The following is a 14,094-nucleotide window of genomic DNA, read 5'->3' as shown; positions in this document are numbered from 1 at the left end:
ATGAAGACCGACACTTCTTACTGACTATGTTTTGAACCATTCCTGTAACACTCTTATAGATTCCGGTGCTTCACTTCAGGTTTACTGTATCCCTTGGACCTTCTTATTGACGATGAAACACAGAAATTGCATGCGAATTAAATACACAAGGCACAATGCCGACTTAAGGACAAGACCACTGACTCTTCCTACTGACCATTCGTGTGACCCTAGTTATAGATTCCGATTCTTCCCACCAGGTTTACTGTATCCCTTGGACCTTCTTATTGACGATGAAACACAGAAATTGCATCGGAATTAAATACAAAAGGCACAATGCCGACTTAAGTACAAGAAGACTGACTCTTCCTACTGTCTAATATTTGAACCATTCCTGTGACACTAGTTATAGATTCCGATGCTTCACTCCAGGTTTACTGTATCCCTTGGACCTTCTTATTGACGATGAAACACAGAAATTGCATCGGAAATAAATACAAAAACACAATGCCGACTTAAGTACAAGAAGACTGACTCTTCCTAATGTCTAAGTTTTGAACCATTCCTGTGACACCAGTTATAGATTCCGATGCTTCACTTCAGGTTTACTGTATCCCTTGGACCTTCTTATTGACGATGAAACACAGAAAGTGCATCGGAATTAAATACAAAAGGCACAATGCCGGCCTAAGTACATGAAGACCGACACTTCTTACTGACTATGTTTTGAACCATTCCTGTAACACTCTTATAGATTCCGATGCTTCATTTCGGTTTACTGTATCCCTTGGACCATCTTATTGACGATTAAACACAGAAATTGCATGCGAATTAGATACACAAGGCACAATGCCGACTTAAGGACAAGACCACTGACTCTTCCTACTGACCATTCCTGTGACCCTAGTTATAGATTCCGATGCATCACTTCAGGTTTACTGTATCCCTTAGACCTTCTTATTGACGATGAAACACAGAAATTTCATCGGAATTAAATACAAAAGGCACAATGCCGACTTAAGTACAAGAAGACTGACTCTTCCTACTGACCATTCCTGTGACACTAGTTATAGATTCCGATGCTTCACTTCAGGTTTACTGTATCCCTTGGACCTTCTTATTGTCGATGAAACACAGAAATTGCATCGGAATTAAATACAAAAGGCACAATGCTGACTTAAGTACATGAAGACCGACACTTCCTACTGACTATATTTGGACCCATTGCTGTAACACTCTTATAGATTCCGATGCTTCACTTCAGGTTTACTGTTTCCCTTGGACCTTCTTATTGACGATGAAACACAGAAATTGCATCGGAATTAAATACAAAAGGCACAATGCCGACTTCAGGACAAGAAGACTAACTCTTCCTACTGACGATTCCTGTGACACTAGTTATGGATTCCGATGCTTCACTTCAGGTTTACTGTATCCTTTGGAACTTCGTATTGACGATGAAACACAGAAATTGCATCGCAATTAAATGCAAAAGGCACAATGCTGACTTAAGTACATGAAGACCGACACTTCTTACTGACTATGTTTTGAACCATTCCTGTGACACTAGTTATAGATTCCGATGCCTCACTCCAGGTTTACTGTATCCCTTGGACCTTCTTAATGACGATGAAACACAGAAATTGCATCGAATTAAATACAAAAGGCACAATGCCGACTTAAGTACATGAAGACCGACACTTCTTACTGACTATGTTTTGAACCATTCCTGTATCACAAGTTATAGATTCCGATGCTTCACTTCAGGTTTACTGTATCCCTTGAACCTTCTTATTGACGATGAAACACAGAAATTGCATGGGAATTAAATACAAATGGCACAATGCCGACTTAAGAACAAGAAGACTGACTCTTCCTACTGATTATTCCTGTGACACTAGTTATAGATTCCGAAGCTTTACTTTAGGTTTACTGCATCCCTTGGACCTTCTTATTGACGATGAAACACAGAAATTGCATCGGAATTAAATACAAAAGGCACAATGCCGACTTAAGGTCAAGAAGACTGACTCTTCCTACTGACCATTCCTGTGACACTAGTTATAGATTCCGATGCTTCACTTCAGGTTTACTGTATCCCTTGGATCTTCTTATTGACGATGAAACACAGAAATTGCATCGGAATTAAATACAAAAGGCACAATGCCGACTTAAGTACATGAAGACCGACACTTCTTACTGACTATGATTTGAACCATTCCTGTGACACTAGTTATAGATTCCGATGCTTCACTTCAGATTTACTGTATTCCTTGGACCTTCTTATTGACGAAGAAACACAGAAATTGCATCGGAATTAAATACAAAAGGCACAATGCCGACTTAAGGACATGAAGACTGACTCTTCCTACTGAAAATTCCTGTGACACTAGTTATAGATTCCGATGCTTCACTTCAGGTTTACTGTATCCCTTGGACCTTCTTATTGCCGATGAAACAGAGAAATTGCATCGGAATTAAATACAAAAGTCACAATGCCGACTTAAGTACATGAAGACCGACACTTCCTACTGACTATGTTTTGAACCATTCCTGTGACACTAGTTATAGATTCCGATGCATCACTTCAGGTTTACTGTATCCCTTGGACCTTCTTATTGACGATGAAACACAGAAATTTCATCGGAATTAAATACAAAAGGCACAATGCCGACTTAAGTACAAGAAGACTGACTCTTCCTACTGACCATTCCCGTGACACTAGTTATAGATTCCGATGCTTCACTTCAGGTTTACTGTATCCCTTGGACCTTCTTATTGTCGATGAAACACAGAAATTGCATCGGAAATAAATACAAAAGGCACAATGCTGACTTAAGTACAAGAAGACTGACACTTCCTACTGACTATGTTTTGAACCATTCCTGTGACACTAGTTATAGATTCCGATGCATCACTTCAGGTTTACTGTATCCCTTGGACCTTCTTATTGACGATGAAACACAGAAATTTCATCGGAATTAAATACAAAAGGCACAATGCCGACTTAAGTACAAGAAGACTGACTCTTCCTACTGACCATTCCCGTGACACTAGTTATAGATTCCGATGCTTCACTTCAGGTTTACTGTATCCCTTGGACCTTCTTATTGTCGATGAAACACAGAAATTGCATCGGAAATAAATACAAAAGGCACAATGCTGACTTAAGTACATGAAGACCGACACTTCCTACTGACTATATTTGGACCCATTCCTGTAACACTCTTATAGATTCCGATGCTTCACTTCAGGTTTACTGTATCCCTTGGACCTTCTTATTGACGATGAAACACAGAAATTGCATCGGAATTAAATACAAAAGGCACAATGCCGACTTCAGGACAAGAAGACTAACTCTTCCTACTGACGATTCCTGTGACACTAGTTATGGATTCCGATGCTTCACTTCAGGTTTACTGTATCCTTTGGAACTTCTTATTGACGATGAAACACAGAAATTGCATCGCAATTAAATGCAAAAGGCACAATTCTGACTTAAGTACATGAAGACCGACACTTCTTACTGACTATGTTTTGAACCATTCCTGTGACACTAGTTATAGATTCCGATGCCTCACTCCAGGTTTTCTGTATCCCTTGGACCTTCTTAATGACGATGAAACACAGAAATTGCATCGGAATTAAATACAAAAGGCACAATGCCGACTTAAGTACATGAAGACCGACACTTCTTACTGACTATGTTTTGAACCATTCCTGTATCACAAGTTATAGATTCCGATGCTTCACTTCAGGTTTACTGTATCCCTTGAACCTTCTTATTGACGATGAAACACAGAAATTGCATGGGAATTAAATACAAATGGCACAATGCCGACTTAAGAACAAGAAGACTGACTCTTCCTACTGATTATTCCTGTGACACTAGTTATAGATTCCGAAGCTTTACTTTAGGTTTACTGTATCCCTTGGACCTTCTTATTGACGATGAAACACAGAAATTGCATCGGAATTAAATACAAAAGGCACAATGCCGACTTAAGGTCAAGAAGACTGACTCTTCCTACTGACCATTCCTGTGACACTAGTTATAGATTCCGATGCTTCACTTCAGGTTTACTGTATCCCTTGGATCTTCTTATTGACGATGAAACACAGAAATTGCATCGGAATTAAATACAAAAGGCACAATGCCGATTTAAGTACATGAAGACCGACACTTCTTACTGACTATGATTTGACCCTTCCTATGACACTAGTTATAGATTCCGATGCTTCACTTCAGATTTACTGTATTCCTTGGACCTTCTTATTGACGAAGAAACACAGAAATTGCATCGGAATTAAATACAAAAGGCACAATGCCGACTTAAGGACATGATGACTGACTCTTCCTACTGAAAATTCCTGTGACACTAGTTATAGATTCCGATGCTTCACTTCAGGTTTACTGTATTCCTTGGACCTTCTTATTGACGATGAAACAGAGAAATTGCATCGGAATTAAATACAAAAGGCACGATGCCGACTTAAGTACATGAAGACCGACACTTCTTACTGACTATGTTTTGAACCATTCCTGTGACAATAGTTATAGATTCCGATGCTTCACTTCATGTTTACTGTATACCTTGGACCTTCTTATTGACGATGAAACACAGAAATTGCATCGGAATTAAATACAAAACTCACAATGCCGACTTAAGTACAAGAAGACCGACACTTCCTGCTGACTATGTTTTGAACCATTCCTGTGACACTAGTTATAGATTCCGATGCTTCACTTCAGGTTTACTGTATCCCTTGGACCTTCTTATTGACGATGAAACACAGAAATTTCATCGGAATTAAATACAAAAGGCACAATGCCGACTTAAGTACAAGAAGACTGACTCTTCCTACTGACCATTCCTGTGACACTAGTTATAGATTCCGATGCTTCAGTTCAGGTTTACTGTATCCTTTGGAACTTCTTATTGACGATGAAACACAGAAATTGCATCGCAATTAAATGCAAAAGGCACAATGCCGACTTAAGTACATGAAGACCGACACTTCTTACTGACTATATTTTGAACCATTCCTGTGACACTAGTTATAGATTCCGATGCCTCACTCCAGGTTTACTGTATCCCTTGGACCTTCTTAATGACGATGAAACAAGGAAATTGCATCGGAATTAAATACAAAAGGCACAATGCCGACTTAAGTACATGAAGACCGACACTTCTTACAGACTATGTTTTGAACCATTCCTGTATCACAAGTTATAGATTCCGATGCTTCACTTCAGGTTTACTGTATCCCTTGAACCTTCTTATTGACGATGAAACACAGAAATTGCATGGGAATTAAATACAAAAGGCACAATGCCGACTTAAGAACAAGAAGACTGACTCTTCCTACTGATTATTCCTGCGACACTAGTTGTAGATTCCGAAGCTTTACTTTAGGTTTACTGTATCCCTTGGACCTTCTTATTGACGATGAAACACAGAAATTGCATCGGAATTAAATACAAAAGGCACAATGCCGACTTAAGGTCAAGAAGACTGACTCTTCCTACTGACCATTCCTGTGACACTAGTTATAGATTCCGATGCTTCACTTCAGGTTTACTGTATCCCTTGGATCTTCTTATTGACGATGAAACACAGAAATTGCATCGGAAATTAATACAAAAGGCACAATGCCGACTTAAGTACATGAAGACCGACACTTCTTACTGACTATGATTTGAACCATTCCTGTGACACTAGTTATAGATTCCGATGCTTCACTTCAGATTTACTGTATTCCTTGGACCTTCTTATAGACGAAGAAACACAGAAATTGCATCGGAATTAAATACAAAAGGCACAATGCCGACTTAAGGACATGAAGACTGACTCTTCCTACTGAAAATTCCTGTGACACTAGTTATAGATTCCGATGCTTCACTTCAGGTTTACTGAATCCCTTGGACCTTCTTATTGACGATGAAAAAGAGAAATTGCATCGGAATTAAATACAAAAGGCACAATGCCGACTTAAGTACATGAAGACCGACACTTCTTACTGACTATGTTTTGAACCATTCCTGTGACAATAGTTATAGATTCCGATGCTTCACTTCAGGTTTACTGTATACCTTGGACCTTCTTATTGACGATGAAACACAGAAATTGCATCGGAATTAAATACAAAACTCACAATGCCGACTTAAGTACATGAAGACCGACACTTCCTACTGACTATGTTTTGAACCATTCCTGTGACACTAGTTATAGATTCCGATGCTTCACTTCAGGTTTACTGTATCCCTTGGACCTTCTTATTGACGATGAAACACAGAAATTTCATCGGAATTAAATACAAAAGGCACAATGCCGACTTAAGTACAAGAAGACTCACTCTTCCTACTGACCATTCCTGTGACACTAGTTATAGATTCCGATGCTTCACTTCAGGTTTACTGTATCCCTTGGACCTTCTTATTGACGATGAAACACAGAAATTGCATCGGAATTAAATACAAAAGGCACAATGCCGACTTAAGTACATGAAGACCGACACTTCTTACTGACTATGTTTGGAACCATTCCTGTAACACTCTTATAGATTCCGATGCTTCACTTCAGGTTTACTGTATCCCTTGGACCTTCTTATTGACGATGAAACACAGAAATTGCATCGGAATTAAATACAAAAGGCACAATGCCGACTTAAGGACAAGAAGACTAACTCTTCCTACTGACGATTCCTGTGACACTAGTTATAGATTCCGATGCTTCACTTCAGGTTTACTGTATCCTTTGGAACTTCTTATTGACGATGAAACACAGAATTTGCATCGCAATTAAATGCAAAAGGCACAATGCCAACTTAAGTACATGAAGACCGACACTTCTTACTGACTATGTTTTGAACCATTCCTGTGACACTAGTTATAGATTCCGATGCCTCACTCCAGGTTTACTGTATCCCTTGGACCTTCTTAATGACGATGAAACACAGAAATTGCATTGGAATTAAATACAAAAGGCACAATGCCGACTTAAGTACATGAAGACCGACACTTCTTACTGACTATGTTTTGAACCATTCCTGTAACACAAGTTATAGATTCCGATGCTTCACTTCAGGTTTACTGTATCCCTTGAACCTTCTTATTGACGATGAAACACAGAAATTGCATGGGAATTAAATACAAAAGGCACAATGCCGACTTAAGGACAAGAAGACTGACTCTTCCTACTGACCATTCCTGTGACACTAGTTATAGATTCCGAAGCTTTGCTTCAGGTTTACTGTATCCCTTGGACCTTCTTATTGACGATGAAACACAGAAATTGCATCGGAATTAAATACAAAACGCACAATGCCGACTTAAGGTCAAGAAGACTGACACTTCCTACTGACCATTCCTGTGACACTAGTTATAGATTCCGATGCTTCACTTCAGGTTTACTGTATCCCTTGGATCTTCTTATTGACGATGAAACACAGAAATTGCATCGGAATTAAATACAAAAGGCACAATGCCGACTTAAGTACATGAAGACCGACACTTCTTACTGACTATGATTTGAACCATTCCTGTGACACTAGTTATAGATTCCGATGCTTCACTTCAGATTTACTGTATTCCTTGGACCTTCTTATTGACGAAGAAACACAGAAATTACATCGGAATTAAATACAAAAGGCACAATGCCGACTTAGGGACATGAAGACTGACTCTTCCTACTGAAAATTCCTGTGACCCTAGTTAGAGATTCCGATGCTTCACTTCAGGTTTAATGTATCCCTTGGACTTTCTTATTGACGATGAAACAGAGAAATTGCATCGGAATTAAATACAAAAGGCACAATGCCGACTTAAGTACATGAAGAACGACACTTCTTACTGACTATGTTTTGAACCATTCCTGTAACACAAGTTATAGATTCCGATGCTTCACTTCAGGTTTACTGTATCCCTTGAACCTTCTTATTGACGATGAAACACAGAAATTGCATGGGAATTAAATACAAAAGGCACAATGCCGACTTAAGGACAAGAAGACTGACTCTTCCTACTGACCATTCCTGTGACACTAGTTATAGATTCCGAAGCTTTGCTTCAGGTTTACTGTATCCCTTGGACCTTCTTATTGACGATGAAACACAGAAATTGCATCGGAATTAAATACAAAAGGCACAATGCCGACTTAAGGTCAAGAAGACTGACACTTCCTACTGACCATTCCTGTGACACTAGTTATAGATTCCGATGCTTCACTTCAGGTTTACTGTATCCCTTGGATCTTCTTATTGACGATGAAACACAGAAATTGCATCGGAATTAAATACAAAAGGCACAATGCCGACTTAAGTACATGAAGACCGACACTTCTTACTGACTATGATTTGAACCATTCCTGTGACACTAGTTATAGATTCCGATGCTTCACTTCAGATTTACTGTATTCCTTGGACCTTCTTATTGACGAAGAAACACAGAAATTACATCGGAATTAAATACAAAAGGCACAATGCCGACTTAGGGACATGAAGACTGACTCTTCCTACTGAAAATTCCTGTGACCCTAGTTAGAGATTCCGATGCTTCACTTCAGGTTTAATGTATCCCTTGGACTTTCTTATTGACGATGAAACAGAGAAATTGCATCGGAATTAAATACAAAAGGCACAATGCCGACTTAAGTACATGAAGAACGACACTTCTTACTGACTATGTTTTGAACCATTCCTGTGACAATAGTTATAGATTCCGATGCTTCACTTCAGGTTAACTGTATACCTTGGACCTTCTTATTGACGATGAAACACAGAAATGGCACCGGAATTAAATACAAAAGGCACAATGCCGACTTAAGGACAAGAAGACCGTCACTTCTTACTGACTATGTTTTGAACAATTCCTGTAACACTAGTTACAGATTCCGATGCTTCACTTCAGGTTTACTATATCCCTTGGACCTTCTTATTGACGATAAAACACAGAAATTGCATGGGAATTAAATGCAAAAGGCATAATGCCGACTTAAGTACATGAAGACCGACACTTCTTACTGACTATGATTTGAACCATTCCTGTGACACTTGTTATATCTTCCGATGCTTCACTCCAGGTTTACTGTATCCGTTGGACCTTCTTATTGACGATGAAACACAGAAATTGCATCGGAATTAAACTCAAAAGGCACAACGCCGTATTAAGTAGATGAAGACCGACACTTCTTACTGACTATGTTTTGAACCATTCCTGTGACACTAGTTTTAGATTCCGATGCTTCACTTCAGGTTTACTGTATCCCTTGGACCTTCTTATTGACGATGAAACACAGATATTGCATCGGAATTAAATACAAAAGGCACAATGCCGGCATAAGGACAAGAAGACTGACTCTTCCTACTGACCATTCCTGTGACACTAGTTATAGATTCCGATGCTTCACTTCAGGTTTGCCTTATACCTTGGACCTTCTTATTGACGATGAAACACAGAATTTGCATCGGAATCAAATACAAAAGGCACAATGCCGACTTAAGTACATGAAGACCGACACTTCTTACTGACAATGTTTTGAACCATTCCTGTGACACTAGTTATAGATTCCGATGCTTCACTTCTGGTTTACTGTATCCCTTGGACTTTCTTATTGACGATGAAACACAGAAATTTCCTCGGAATTAAATACAAAAGGCACAAAGCTGACTTAAGGACAAGAAAACTGACTCTTCCTACTGACCATTCCTGTGAGACTAGTTATAGATTCCGATGCTTCACTTCAGGTTTACTGTATCCGTTGGACCTTCTTATTGACGATGAAACACAGAAATTGCATCGGAATTAAATACAAAAGGCACAACGCAAACTTAAGTACATGCAGGCCGACACTTCTTACTGACTATGTTTCGAACCATTCCTGTAACACTAGTTATAGATTCCGATGCTTCGCTTCAGGTTTACTATATCCCTTGGACCTTCTTATTGACGATGAAACACAGAAATTGCATCGAAATTAAATACAAAAGGCACAATGCCGACTTAAGTACATGAAGACCGACACTTCTTACTGACTATGTTTTCAACCATTCCTGTAACACTTGCTATAGATTCCGATGCTTCACTTCAGGTTTACTGTATCCCTTGGACCTTCTTATTGACGATGAAACACAGAAATTGCATCGGAATTAAATACGAAAGGCACAATGCCGACTTAAGTACATGAAGACCGACACTTCCTACTGACTATGTTTTAAACCATTTCTGTGACTCTAGTTATAGATTCCGATGCTTCACTTCAGGTTTACTGTATCCCTTGGACCTTCTTATTGACGATGAAACACAGAAATTGCATCGGAATTAAATACAAAAGGCACAATGCCGACTTAAGGACAAGAAGACTCACTCTTCCTACTGACCATTCCTGTGACACTAGTTATAGATTCCGATTCTTCACACCAGTTTTCTGTATCACTTGGACCTTCTTATTGACGATGAAACAAAGAAATTGCATCGGAATTAAATACAAAAGGCACAATGCCGACTTAAGTACATGAAGACCGACACTTCCTACTGACTATGTTTTGAACCATTTCTGTGACTCTAGTTATAGATTCCGATGCTTCACTTCAGGTTTACTGTATCCGTTGGACCTTCTCATTGACGATGAAACACAGAAATTGCATCGGAATTAAATACAAAAGGCACAATGCCGACTTAAGTACAAGAAGACTGACTCTTCTTACTGACCATTCCTGTGACACTAGTATAGATTCCGCTACTTCACTTCAGGTTTACTGTATCCGTTGGACCTTCTTATTGACGATGAAACACAGAAATTGCATCGGAATTAAATACAAATGGCACAATGCCGACTTAAGAACATGAAGTAGGACACTTCTTACTGACTATGTTTTGAACCATTCCTGTGACACTAGTTATAGATTGCGATGCTTCACTTCAGGTTTTCTGTAACCCTTGGACCTTCTTATTGACGATGAAACACTGAAATTGCATCGGAATTAAATACAAAAGGCACAATGCCGACTTAAGTACATGAGGACCGAAACTTCTTACTGACTATGTTTGAACCATTCCAGTGACACCAGTTATAGATTCCCATGCTTCACTCCAGGTTTACTTTAACCCTTGGACCTTCTTATTGACGATGAAACACAGAAATTACATCGGAAATAAATACAAAAGGCACAATGAAGACATAAGTACATGAAGACCGACACTTCTCTCTGACTATGATTTGAACCATTCCTGTAACACTAGTTATAGATTCCGATGCTTCACTTAAGGTTTACTGTATCACTTGGACCTTCTTATTGACGATGAAACACAGAAATTGCATCGGAATTAGATACAAAAGGCACAATGCCGACTTAAGGGCAAGAAGACTGACTTTTCCTACTGACCATTCCCGTGACACTAGTTATAGATTCCGATGCTTCAGTTCAGATTTAGTGTATCCCTTGGAACTTCTTATTGACGATGAAACACAGAAATTGCATCGGAATTAAATGCAAAAGGCACAATGCCGACTTAAGTACATGACGACCGACACTTCTTACTGACTATGTTTTGAACCATTCCTGTGACACTAGTTATAGATTACGATGCTTCACTCAAGGTTTACTGTATCCCTTGGACGATCTTATTGACGATGAAATACAGAAATTGCATCGGAATTAAATACAAAAGGCACAATGCCGACTTAAGTACATGAAGACCGACACTTCTTACTGACTATGCTTTGAACCATTCCTGCAACACTAGTTACAGATTCCGATCCTTCACTTCAGGTTTTCTGTATCCCTTGGACCTCCTTATTGACGATGAAACACAGAAATTGCATCGGAATTAAATACAAAAGGCACAATGCCGACTTAAGGTCAAGATGACTGACTCTTCCTACTGACCATTTCTGTGACACTAGTTATAGATTCCGATGCTTCAATTCAGGTTTACTGTATCCCTTGGACCTTCTTATTGACGATGAAACACAGAAATTGCATCGGAATTAAATACAAATGGCACAATGCCGACTTAAGTACATGAAGACCGACACTTCTTACTGACTATGTTTTGGACCATTCCTGTGACACTAGTTATAGCTTCCGATGCTTCACTCAAGGTTTACTGTATCCCTTGGACCTTCTTATTGACGATGAAACACAGAAATTGCACCGGAATTAAATACAAAAGGCACAATGCCGACTTAAGTACATGAAGACCGACACTTCTTGCTGACTATGCTTTGAACCATTCCTGCAACACTAGTTATAGATTCCGATCCTTCACTTCAGGTTTACTGTATCCCTTGGACCTTCTTATTGACGATGAAACACAGAAATTGCATCGGAATTTAATACAAAAGACACAATGCCGACTTAAGTACAAGAAGACTGACTCTTCCTACTGACCATTCCTGTGACACTAGTTATAGATTCCGATGCTTCACTTCAGGTTTACTGTATCCCTTGGACCTTCTTATTGACGATGAAACACAGAAATTGGATCGGAATTAAATACAAAAGGCACAATGCCGACTTAAGTACATGAAGACCGACACTTCTTACTGACTATGTTTTCAACCATTCCTGTAACACTTGCTATAGATTCCGATGCTTCACTTCAGGTTTACTGTATCCCTTGGACCTTCTTATTGACGATGAAACACAGAAATTGCATCGGAATTAAATACAAAAGGCACAATGCCGACTTAAGTACATGAAGACCGACACTTCCTACTGACTATGTTTTAAACCATTTCTGTGACTCTAGTTATAGATTCCGATGCTTCACTTCAGGGTTACTGTATCCCTTGGACCTTCTTATTGACGATGAAACACAGAAATTGCATCGGAATTAAATACAAAAGGCACAATGCCGACTTAAGGACAAGAAGACTCACACTTCCTACTGACCATTCCTGTGACACTAGTTATAGATTCCGATTCTTCACACCAGTTTTCTGTATCACTTGGACCTTCTTATTGACGATGAAACACAGAAATTGCATCGGAATTAAATACAAAAGGCACAATGCCGACTTAAGTACATGAAGACCGACACTTCCTACTGACTATGTTTTGAACCATTTCTGTGACTCTAGTTATAGATTCCGATGCTTCACTTCAGGTTTACTGTATCCGTTGGACCTTCTCATTGACGATGAAACACAGAAATTGCATCGGAATTAAATACAAAAGGCACAATGCCGACTTAAGTACAAGAAGACTGACTCTTCTTACTGACCATTCCTGTGACACTAGTATAGATTCCGCTACTTCACTTCAGGTTTACTGTATCCCTTGGACCTTCTTATTGACGATGAAACACAGAAATTGCAACGGAATTAAATACAAATGGCACAATGCCGACTTAAGAACATGAAGTAGGACACTACTTACTGACTATGTTTTGAACCATTCCTGTGACACTAGTTATAGATTGCGATGCTTCACTTCAGGTTTTCTGTAACCCTTGGACCTTCTTATTGACGATGAAACACTGAAATTGCATCGGAATTAGATACAAAAGGCACAATGCCGACTTAAGGGCAAGAAGACTGACTTTTCCTACTGACCATTCCCGTGACACTAGTTATAGATTCCGATGCTTCAGTTCAGATTTACTGTATCCCTTGGAACTTATTATTGACGATGAAACACAGAAATTACATCGGAATTAAATACAAAAGGCACAATGAAGACATAAGTACATGAAGACCGACACTTCTTTCTGACTATGATTTGAACCATTCCTGTAACACTAGTTATAGATTCCGATGCTTCACTTAAGGTTTACTGTATCACTTGGACCTTCTTATTGACGATGAAACACAGAAATTGCATCGGAATTAGATACAAAAGGCACAATGCCGACTTAAGGGCAAGAAGACTGACTTTTCCTACTGACCATTCCCGTGACACTAGTTATAGATTCCGATGCTTCAGTTCAGATTTACTGTATCCCTTGGAACTTATTATTGACGATGAAACACAGAAATTGCATCGGAATTAAATGCAAAAGGCACAATGCCGACTTAAGTACATGACGACCGACACTTCTTACTGGCTATGTTTTGAACCATACCTGTGACACTAGTTATAGATTCCGATGCTTCACTCCAGGTTCACTGTATC

The sequence above is a fragment of the Schistocerca serialis genome, chromosome 5 (assembly GCF_023864345.2).
Source record: "Schistocerca serialis cubense isolate TAMUIC-IGC-003099 chromosome 5, iqSchSeri2.2, whole genome shotgun sequence".
NCBI lineage: Eukaryota > Metazoa > Arthropoda > Insecta > Orthoptera > Acrididae > Schistocerca > Schistocerca serialis.
Note: the sequence above shows the minus strand (reverse complement) of the source record.